We start from the raw sequence: 12,526 nt of genomic DNA on the forward strand, positions 1-12,526 counted from the left end.
TATCACATCTCATGTCATAGGAAGGATCTCAGGTTTGGTATTAGAAGCATTGATATATCACATCTCATGCTATAGGAATGGTCTCAGGATTGGAATGGGTAGGAGTTGGATATTACATTCTTGCTATAGTAAGGGTCTCATGTTTGGAATGGGAAGGAGTTGGATATCACATATGTTAAGACGGATTTCTGAACTCTGTCCTGGTGGCGCAGAAGTTCAGAAGGCCAACCTAATTACTTGGAACAGGGTAACCTCTGGACAAGCCAGACCAATCAAGGTAGCGATCGCGGCGGTCAAGACTAGGTCTCAAGAGGGGTGAGGGTGACTGAAAGCCCGCAATGAGCACACAAAGCAAGAGCGCTTACAAACTACTCCAAACAGTTGTTATATCAAAAATAGATACACATTTATTTTAAGGCCTTTAAAACAATGACCGTAGCGAGAAAATCACAAAATCACAATATTAAACCAACACATACCATATCAACACAATATATATACAAATACACAGTCGCAAGCGTTTAAAGCACGAAATATGTAGTCCACCTGAAAGGAAAGGAAAACAGGCTGTGCGATAACGCTTTAGACTCAGTTCGCCTTCAGAGGCACCTAACTAGATGGAAGTCCGAGCCCTGCGAAGAGTGGAGCCTTGTGCTCAAAGTACCTGCCACGCCGGCGCCAACGGGCAAAAGGGGAAGCTCTTCGTAGGAAGTCAGGAAGTTCGGGTTAGTGCACAGCAGAAGGAGAACAGGTTCCGCAACTCAAGCGCAGCCTCCACAGCTGGCAGAAGCAGAGCGCGAGTACGGCCAAAAGGGTGCTGTTTTTACACAGCAGGGAAAAGCAATGGGATACTGCAGGAGGGCGACCAGATCCTAGCTAAACTACTCACCGGTCCCCGAAGCAAGCAGACCCAGGCTTCTCCACGTTAGTTTCAGCAGCTGGCAGGTTCAGAAGAGCAGGGAACGCCTCGTAGTCGTGTAGAGCAAAAAGACGTCCCAATCGACGAAACCAGCACAGTTTTGTTGCCGCAGCAGGACAACGGAGCGGCCGTGTGTATTCAAGCCAAATGTACACTCCTCCCTTCAGACCTGGGGACGCCAAGCGTACGAAGCGTGGGAGAGTGACAAGGACTCGAAATACAACACAACCTGGCGGCAGTTGCAGAGCAGGACTCCCTTGTAAGCTGGTCAGTCAACTGGATGGCCCAGAGACACTTCCGAAGGCTTACTTGGCAGGAGATGATGAAGTCGCCGGGAATAGCTGTTCCTGCTATTCCAAAGGTCGAAGCACCAGTACAGGCCTTCTGGTTCGATCCAAGGAGGAAAGGGTTTCACAGGACGACAGCAGTGCAAAGGAGGATTCCTTCAGCGGGTCACCAGCGATTCCTCGGTCCAGCCTCTTGGTTGCAGGATACTTGGCTCCTGTATTCCTTCGTTCGTGAGAACTCAGGAGATCGACATGGTAGTGGTGTTTCCAGCTCCCTCTTATCCATGGTTCCCTTCGCGCCAAAACGGAGGGGAGCCAATGGGAGATCCGCTCATCAACACACATACCATACGTGGACCAATCACGGACCACGGTGGTCCCAGGCATTCACACCACCCTAGACTCTCTGGCACCCAGGATGTGTATTGGGACCAGACATCCCAGCCCACACCCTGGAGGCACACAAATGACATGTAGAAGCCCGCGAAAGCAACCACGTTTCGCGGGAAAGTACATGCCCAAATAAGGAAGGCCCCGGGTCGCCCGACCTGGGGAAGGTGAAGGGAGCAAGACGGTCAGTGGACAGGACAAAGGAGCCTCGTGGACTGGCCATTTTGGGAGCCAGGCCACCATTTTGGGTTCAGTGCGAAAAACGTGCTCAGAACGCCAAAAGGAGCTCAAAATAAACAAAACGATCGCTGCCACCATTCCAGTCCCTGAATGACTTGCACCGATCAAAATACCATCCTAAAAGAGTATCTAGGGCCTGTAGAAGGCTAGAGACCCAAGAGAGCTGTAACTTAGCTTACAGTGCCCTCTTGTGTCATGTTGCACTAAAGCCGCAACACGATAAAAGAAACTACGGGAAACAGCGTTCCCTGGTACTGACTGTCTTAAGGGCATGTCAGTTTCCCCGTAAGAAAAGGAGCGAAAGCCCAGAGAAGTGCGGCAGAAGGCTGTACTTCTCTGGCAAAGTCAAGAACAAGGTTAAAAACAATAGCAAAAAGTTTAGGGGTTGCCACATGGAAGGAAAATTACTTACAATTACGAAATCTTTCCTAACAACATATGCTATAGGAAGTGTCTCAGGTTTGGAACGGGAAGGAGTTGGATATCACATCTCATGTTATAGGAAGGGTCTCAGGTTTGGTATAAGCATTGAGATATCACATCTCTGCTATCAGGAGTGGCTCAGGATTGGAATGGGATGGAGTTGGATATCCCATCTCATGTTAAAGGACGGGTCTCTGGTTTGGTATTAGAATCATTGAGATATCACATCGCATGCTGTAGGAAGGGTCTAAGGATTGGAATGGGATGGACTTGGATATCACATCTCATGCTATAGGTAGGCTCTCAGGTTTGGTATAAGCATTGAGATATCACATCTCATGCTATAGGAAGGGTCTCAGGATTGGAATGGGAAGGATTTGGATATCACATCTCATGCTATAGGAAGGGTCTCAGATTTGGTATAAGCATTGAGATATCACATCTCATGCTATAGGAAGGGTCTCAGGATTGGAATGGGAAGGAGTTGTATATGACATCTCAAGCCTTAGGAAGGGTCTCAGGTTTGGTATAAGCATTGAGATATCACATCTCTGCTATCGGAAGGGTCTCAGGATTGGAATGGGAAGGAGTTGGATATCCCATCTCATGTTATAGGAAGGGTCTCAGGTTTGGTATTAGAAGCATTGAGATATCACATCTCATGCTATAGGAAGGGTCTCAGGATTGGAATGGGAAGGACTTGGATGTCACATCTCATGCTATAGGGAGGGTCTCAAGTTTGATATTAGAAGCATTGAGATAACAAATCTCATGATATCGGAAGGGTCTCAGGATTGGAATGGGAAGGAGTTGGATATCACATCTCATTATAAAGGAAGGGTCTAAGGTTTGGAAGGGGAAGGATTTGGATATCACATCTCATGTTATAGGACGGGTCTCAGGTTTGGTATTAGAAGCATTGAGATATCAAGTCTCATGGTATAAGAAGGGTCTCAGAATTGGAATGGGAAGGAGTTGGATATCACATCTCAAGCTATAGGAAGCGTCTCAGGATTGGAATGGGAAGGAGTTTGATATCACATCTCATGCCATAGTATGGGTCTCAGGTTTGGTAGAAGCATTGGGATATCACATCTCATGCTATAGGAAGGGTCTCAGGATTGGAATGGGAAGAAGTTGGATATCACATCTCAAGCTATAGGAAGGGTCTCAGGTTTGGTATAAGCATTGAGATATCACATCTCATGCTATAGGAAGGGTCTCAGGGTTGGAATGGGAAGGAGTTGTATATGACATCTCATGCCATAGGAAGGGTCTCAGGTTTGGTATAAGCATTGAGATATCACATCACATGCTATAGGAAGGGTCTCAGGATTGGAATGGGAAGGACTTGGATATCACATCACATGCTATAGGAAGGGTCTCAGGATTGGAATGGGAAGGACTTGGATATCACATCTCATGCTATAGGCAGGGTCTCAGGTTTGGAAAGGGAAGGAGATGGATATCACATTTCATGTTAGAGGTAGATTCTCAGGTTTGGTATTAGAGGCAATGAGATATCACATCTCATGCTATCAGAAGGGTCTCAGGATTGGAATGGGAAGGAGTTGGATATCATTTCATGCTAAAGGGAGGGTCTCAGGTTTGGAAGGGGAAGGATTTGGAAATCACATCTCATATTATAGGAAGGATCTCAGGTTTGGTATTAGAAGCATTGAGATATCACATCTCATGCTATCGGAAGGATCTCAGGTTTGATATAAGAGGCATTGAGATATCACATCTCATGCTATCATAAGGGTCTCAGGATTGGAATGGGAAGGAGTTGGATATCACATCTCATGTTATAGGAAGGATCTCAGGTTTGGTATTAGAAGCATTGAGACATCACATCTCATGCTATAGGAAGGGTCTCAGGATTGGAATGGGAAGGAGTTGGATATCACATCTCATGCTATAGGAAGGGTCTCAGGTTTGGTATAAGCATTGAGATATCACATCTCATGCTATAGGAAGGGTCTCAGGATTGGAATGGGAAGGATTTGGATATCACATCTTATGCTATAGGAAGGGTCTCAGGTTTGGTATAAGCACTGAGATATCACATCTCATGCTATAGGAAGGGTCTCAGGATTGGAATGGGAAGAAGTTGGATATCACATCTCATGCTATAGGAAGGGTCTCAGGTTTGGTATAAGCATTGAGATATCACATCTCATGCTATAGGAAGGGTCTCAGGGTTGGAATGGGAAGGAGTTGTATATGACATCTCATGCCATAGGAAGGGTCTCAGGTTTGGTATAAGCATTGAGATATCACATCACATGCTATAGGAAGGGTCTCACGATTGGAATGGGAAGGACTTGGATATCACATCTCATGCTATAGGCAGGGTCTCAGGTTTGGAAAGGGAAGGAGATGGATATCACATTTCATGTTAGAGGTAGGATCTCAGGTTTGGTATTAGAGGCATTGAGATATCACATCTCATGCTATCAGAAGGGTCTCAGGATTGGAATGGGAAGGAGTTGGATATCACATCTCATGCCATAGTATGGGTCTCAGGTTTGGTAGAAGCATTGGGATATCACATCTCATGCTATCGGAAGGGTATCAGTATTGGATTTGGAAGGAGTTGGATATCCCATCTCATGCTATAGGAAGGGTCTCAGGTTGGAATCGGAAGGAGTTGGATATCACATTTCATGTTATAGGAAGGGTCTCAGGTTTGGAAGGGGAAGGAGTTGGATATCATATCTCATGCTATAGGAAGGCTCTCAGGTTTGGAAGGGGAAGGAGTTGGATATCACATTTCATGTTAGAGGAAGGATCTCAGGTTTGGTATTAGAGGCCTTGAGATATCACATCTCATGCTATAGGAAGGGTCTCAGGATTGGAATGGGAAGGAGTTGGATATCACATCTCAAGCTATAGGAAGGGTCTCAGGTTTGGTATAAGCATTGAGATATCACATCTCATGCTATAGGAAGGGTCTCCTGATTGGAATGGGAAGAAGTTGGATATCACATCTCATGCTATAGGAAGGGTCTCAGGTTTGGTATAAGCATTGAGATATCACATCTCATGCTATAGGAACGGTCTCAGGATTGGAATGGGAAGGAGTTGTATATGCCATCTCATGCCATAGGAAGGGTCTCAGGTTTGGTATAAGCATTGAGATATCACATCACATGCTATAGGAAGGGTCTCAGGATTGGAATGGGAAGGACTTGGATATCACATATCATGCTATAGGCAGGGTCTCAGGTTTGGAAAGGGAAGGAGATGGATATCACATTTCATGTTAGAGGTAGGATCTCAGGTTTGGTATTAGAGGCATTGAGAAATCACATCTCATGCTATCAGAAGGGTCTCAGGATTGGAATGGGAAGGAGTTGGATATCACATCTCATGCTAAAGGGAGGGTCTCAGGTTTGGAAGGGGAAGGATTTGGAAATCACATCTCATATTATAGGAAGCATCTCAGGTTTGGTATTAGAAGCATTGAGATATCACATCTCATGCTATCGGAAGGATCTCAGGTTTGGTATAAGAGGCATTGAGATATCACATCTCATGCTATCATAAGGGTCTCAGGATTGGAATGGGAAGGAGTTGGATATCACATCTCATGTTATAGGAAGGATCTCAGGTTTGGTATTGGAAGCATTGAGACATCACATCTCATGCTATAGGAATGGTCTCAGGATTGGAATGGGTAGGAGTTGGATATTACATTCTTGCTATAGGAAGGGTCTCATGTTTGGAATGGGAAGGAGTTGGATATCACATATGCTATAGGAAGTGTCTCAGGTTTGGAACGGGAAGGAGTTGGATATCACATCTCATGTTATAGGAAGGGTCTCAGGTTTGGTATAAGCATTGAGCTATCACATCTCTGCTATCAGGAGTGGCTCAGGATTGGAATGGGAAGGAGTTGGATATCCCATCTCATGTTAAAGGACGGGTCTCTGGTTTGGTATTAGAATCATTGAGATATCACATCGCATGCTGTAGGAAGGGTCTAAGGATTGGAATGGGATGGACTTGGATATCACATCTCATGCTATAGGTAGGCTCTCAGGTTTGGTATAAGCATTGAGATATCACATCTCATGCTATAGGAAGGGTCTCAGGATTGGAATGGGAAGGATTTGGATATCACATCTCATGCTATAGGAAGGGTCTCAGGTTTGGTATAAGCATGGAGATATCACTTCTCGTGCTATAGGAAGGGTCTCAGGATTGGAATGGGAAGGTGTTGGATATCACATCTCATGCTATAGGAAGGGTCTCAGATTTGGTATAAGCATTGAGATATCACATCTCATGCTCTAGGAAGGGTCTCAGGATTGCAATGGGAAGGAGTTGTATATGACATCTCAGGCCTTAGGAAGGGTCTCAGGTTTGGTATAAGCATTGAGATATCACATCTCTGCTATCGGAAGGGTCTCAGGATTGGAATGGGAAGGAGTTGGATATCCCATCTCATGTTATAGGAAGGGTCTCAGGTTTGGTATTAGAAGCATTGAGATATCACATCTCATGCTATAGGAAGGGTCTCAGGATTGGAATGGGAAGGACTTGGATGTCACATCTCATGCTATAGTGAGGGTCTCAAGTTTGATATTAGAAGCATTGAGATAACAAATCTCATGATATCGGAAGGGTCTCAGGATTGGAATGGGAAGGAGTTGGATATCACATCTCATTATAAAGGAAGGGTCTAAGGTTTGGAAGGGGAAGGATTTGGATATCACATCTCATGTTATAGGACGGGTCTCAGGTTTGGTATTAGAAGCATTGAGATATCAAGTGTCATGGTATAAGAAGGGTCTCAGAATTGGAATGGGAAGGAGTTGGATATCACATCTCAAGCTATAGGAAGCGTCTCAGGATTGGAATGGGAAGAAGTTGGATATCACATCTCATGCTATAGGAAGGGTCTCAGGTTTGGTATAAGCATTGAGATATCACATCTCATGCTATAGGAAGGGTCTCAGGGTTGGAATGGGAAGGAGTTGTATATGACATCTCATGCCATAGGAAGGGTCTCAGGTTTGGTATAAGCATTGAGATATCACATCACATGCTATAGGAAGGGTCTCAGGATTGGAATGGGAAGGACTTGGATATCACATCTCATGCTATAGGCAGGGTCTCAGGTTTGGAAAGGGAAGGAGATGGATATCACATTTCATGTTAGAGGTAGGATCTCAGGTTTGGTATTAGAGGCATTGAGATATCACATCTCATGCTATCAGAAGGGTCTCAGGATTGGAATGGGAAGGAGTTGGATATCAAATCTCATGCTAAAGGGATGGTCTAAGGTTTGGAAGGGGAGGGATTTGGACATCATATCTCATGTTATTGGAAGGATCTCAGGTTTGGTATTAGAAGCATTGAGATATCACATCTCATGCTATCGGAAGGGTCTTAGGTTTGGTATAAGCATTGAGATATCACATCTCTGCTATCGGAAGGGTCTCAGGATTGGAATGGGAAGGATTTGGATATCACAATTCATGTTATAGGGAGGGTCTCAGTTTTCATATTAGAAGCATTGAGATATCACATATGCTATTGGAAGGGTCTCAGTATTGGAATGGGAAGGAGTTGGATATCACATCTCATGTTATAGGGAGGGTCTCAGTTTTGATATTAGAAGCATTGAGATATCACATATGCTATTGGAAGGGTCTCAGTATTGGAATTGGAAGGAGTTGGATATCACATATGCTAAAGGAAAGGTCTCAGGTTTGGAATGGGAAGGAGTTGGATATCACGTCTCATGTTATAGGAAGGGTCTCAGGTTTGGAATGGGAAGGAGTTGAATATCACATCTCATGCTAAAGGAAGGGTCATCAGGTTCGGTATAAGCATTGAGATATCACATCTCTGCTATCGGAAGGGTCTCAGGATAGGAATGGGAAGGACGTAGATTTCACATCTCATACTATAGGGAGGGTCTCAGTTTTGATATTAGAAGCATTGAGCTATCACATCTCATGCTATCGGAAGGGTCTCAGGATTGGAATGGGATGGAGTTGGATATCACATCTCAAGCTATCTCAGGATTGTAATGGGAAGGAGTTTGATATCACATATCAAGCTATAGGAAGGGTCTCAGGTTTGGAAGGGGAAGGATTTTGATCTCACATCTCAAGCTATCTCAGGATTGGAATGGGAAGGAGTTTGATATTTCATCTCAAGCTATAGGAAGGGTCTCAGGTTTGGAAAGGGAAGGATTTGGATTTCACATCTCATGTTTTAGGACGGGTCTCAGGTTTGGTATTAGAAGCATTGAACTATCACATCTCATGGTATAGGAAGGGTCCCAGGATTGGAATGGGAAGGAGTTGGATATCACATTGAATGGGAAGGAGTTTGATATCACATCTCAAGCTATAGGAAGGGCCTCATGTTTGGAATGGGAATGATTTGGATTTCACATCTCATGTTATAGGATGGTTCTCATGTTTGGTTTTAGAAGCATTGAAATATCACATCTCATGCTATTTGAAGGGTCTCAGGTTTGGAATGGGAAGGAGTTTGATATCACATCTCATGTTAGAGGTAGGATCTCAGGTTTGGTATTAGAGGCATTGAGATATGACATCTCATGCCATCAGAAGGGTCTCAGGATTGGAATGGGAAGGAGTTGGATATCACATCTCATGCTAAAGGGAGGGTCTAAGGTTTGGAAGGGGAAGGATTTGGACATCACATCTCATGTTATTGGAAGGATCTGAGGTTTGGTATTAGAAGCATTGAGATATCACATCTCATGCTATCGGAAGGGTCTCAGGTTTGGTATAAGCATTGAGATATCACATCTCTGCTATCGGAAGGGTCTCAGGATTGGAATGGGAAGGATTTGGATATCACATCTCATGTTATAGGAAGGGTCTCAGGTTTGGTATTAGAAGCATTGAGATATCACATCTCATGCTATGTTAAGGGTCTCAGGAATGGAATGGGAAGGACTTGGATATCACATCTCATGATAAAGGAAGGGTCTAAGGTTTGGAAGGGGAAGGATTTGGATATCACATCTCATGTTATTGGACCGGTCTCAGGTTTGGTATTAGAAGCATTGAGATATCAAGTCTCATGGTATAGGACGGGAGTTTGATATCACATCTCATGCCATGGTATGGGTCTCAGGTTTTGTAGAAGCATTGGGATATCACATCTCATGCTATTGGAAGGGTATCAGGATTGGATTTGGAAGGAGTTGGATATCCCATCTCATGCTATAGGAAGTGTCTCAGGTTGGAGTAGAAGGAGTTGGATATCACATCTCATGTTATAGGAAGGGTCTCAGGATTGGAATGGGAAGGACTTGGATATCACATCTCATGTTATAGGAAGGATCTCAGGTTTTGTATTAGAAGCATTGAGATATCACATCTCATGCTATAGGAAGGGTCTCAGGATTGGAATGTGAAGCATTTGGATATCACATCTCATGCTAAAGGAAGGGTCTCAGGTTTGGTATAAGCATTGAGATATCACATCTCTGCTATCGGAAGGGTCTAAGGATTGGATTGGGAAGGAATTGGATATCCCTTCTCATGCTATAGGAAGGGTCTCAGGTTGGAATGGGTAGGAGTTAGATATCACATCTCATGTTATAGGAAGGGTCTCAAGATTGAAATGGGAAGGATTTGGATATCACATCTCTTGCTATAGGAAGGGTCTCAGGTTTTCTATTAGAAACATTGAGATATGACATCTCATGCTATAGGAAGGGTTTCAGTATTGGAATGGGAAGGATTTGGATATCACATCTCATGCTAAAGGAAGGGTCTCAGGTTTGGAAGGGGAAGGATTTGGATATCATATCTCATGTTATAGGACATATCTCATGTTCTAGGACGGGTCCCAGGTTTGGTATTAGAAGCATTGAGATATCACATCTCATGGTATAGGAAGGGTCTCAGGATTGGAATGGGAAGGAGTTGGATCTCCCTTCTCATGCTACAGGAAGGGTCTCAGGTTGGAATGGGAAGGAGTTGGATATCACATCTCGTTATAGGAAGGGTCTCAGGATTGGAATGGGAAGGAATTGGATATCACATCTCTTGCTATAGGAAGGGTCTCAGGTTTGGAAGGGGAAGGATTTGGATATCATATCTCATGTTATAGGACCGGTCCCAGGTCTGGTATTAGAAGCATTGAGATATCACATCTCATGCTATAGGAGGAGTCTCAGGATTGGAATGGGAAGGAGTTGGATATCACGTCTCATGATATAGGAAGGGTCTCAGGATTGGAATGGGCAGGAGTTGAATATCACCTCTCATGCTAAAGGAAGGGTATCAGGTTTGATAGAAGCATTGAGATATCACATCTCATGCTATAGGAAGGAACTCAGGATTGGAATGGGAAGGAGTTGGATATCACATCTAATGCCATAGGAAGGGTCATCAGGTTTGGTATAAGCATTGAGATATCACATCTCTGCTATCGGAAGGGTCTTAGGATAGGAATGGGAAGGACTTAGAATTCACATCTCATACTATAGGGAGGGTCTCAGTTTTGATATTAGAAGCATTGAGCTATCACATCTCATGCTATCGGAAGGGTCTCAGGATTGGAATGGGATGGAGTTGGATATCACATCTCAAGCTATCTCAGGATTGGAATGGGAAGGAGTTTGATATTTCATCTCAAGCTATAGGAAGGGTCTCAGGTTTGGAAAGGGAAGGATTTGGATTTCACATCTCATGTTATAGGATGGTTCTCATGTTTGGTTTTAGAAGCATTGAGATATCACATCTCATGCTATCGGAAGGGTCTCAGGTTTGGAAAGGGAAGGATTTGGATTTCACATGTTATAGGATGGTTCTCAGGTTTGGTTTTAGAAGCATTAAATTATAACATCTCATGCTATAGGAAGGGTCTCAGGTTTGGAATGGGAAGGAGTTGGATATCACATCTCTGCTATCTGAAGGGTCTCAGGATTGGAATGGGAAGGAGTTGGATATCCCATCTCGTTATAGGAAGGGTCTCAGGTTTGGTATTAGAAGCAATGAGATATCACATCTCATGCTATAGGAAGGGTCTAAGGTTTGGAAGGGGACGGATTTGGGTATCACATCTCATGTTATAGGACCGGTCTCAGGTTTGGTATTAGAAGCATTGAGATATCAAGTCTCATGGTATAGGACGGGTCTCAGAATTGGAATGAGAAGGAGTTGGATATCACATCTCAAGCTATAGGAAGGGTCTCATGATTGGAATGGGAAGGAGTTGGATATCACATCTCATGTTATAGGAAGGGTCTCAGGATTGGAATGGGAAGGACTTGGATATCACATTTCATTCTATAGGAAGGCTCTCAGGGTTGGAAGGGGAAGGAGTTGGATATCACATTTCATGTTAGAGGTAGGATCTCAGGTTTGGTTTTAGAGGCATTGAGATATCACATCTCATGCCATCAGAAGGGTCTCAGGATTGGAATGGGAAGGACTTGGATATCACATTTCATTCTATAGGAAGGCTCTCAGGGTTGGAAGGGGAAGGAGTTGGATATCACATTTCATGTTAGAGGTAGGATCTCAGGTTTGGTTTTAGAGGCATTGAGATATCACATCTCATGCCATCAGAAGGGTCTCAGGATTGGAATGGGAAGGAGTTGGATATCAAATCTCATGCTAAAGGGATGGTCTAAGGTTTGGAAGGGGAGGGATTTGGACATCATATCTCATGTTATTGGAAGGATCTCAGGTTTGGTATTAGAAGCATTGAGATATCACATCTCATGCTATCGGAAGGGTCTTAGGTTTGGTATAAGCATTGAGATATCACATCTCTGCTATCGGAAGGGTCTCAGGATTGGAATGGGAAGGATTTGGATATCACAATTCATGTTATAGGAAGGGTCTCAGGTTTGGTATTAGAAGCATTGAGATATCACATCTCATGATAAAGGAAGGGTCTAAGGTTTGGAAGGGGAAGGATTTGGATATCACATCTCATGTTATTGGACCGGTCTCAGGTTTGGTATTAGAAGCATTAAGATATCAAGTCTCATGGTATAGGACGGGAGTTTGATATCACATCTCATGCCATGGTATGGGTCTCAGGTTTTGTAGAATGTTAAGACGGATTTCTGAACTCTGTCCTGGTGGCGCAGAAGTTCAGAAGGCCAACCTAATTACTTGGAACAGGGTAACCTCTGGACAAGCCAGACCAATCAAGGTAGCGATCGCGGCGGTCAAGACTAGGTCTCAAGAGGGGTGAGGGTGACTGAAAGCCCGCAGTGAGCACACAAAGCAAGAGCGCTGACAAACTA

Source organism: Ambystoma mexicanum, chromosome 5q (assembly GCF_040938575.1).
Source record: "Ambystoma mexicanum isolate Mex_15411 chromosome 5q, UKY_AmexF1_1, whole genome shotgun sequence".
In the NCBI taxonomy this organism is placed as follows: Eukaryota; Metazoa; Chordata; class Amphibia; order Caudata; family Ambystomatidae; genus Ambystoma; species Ambystoma mexicanum.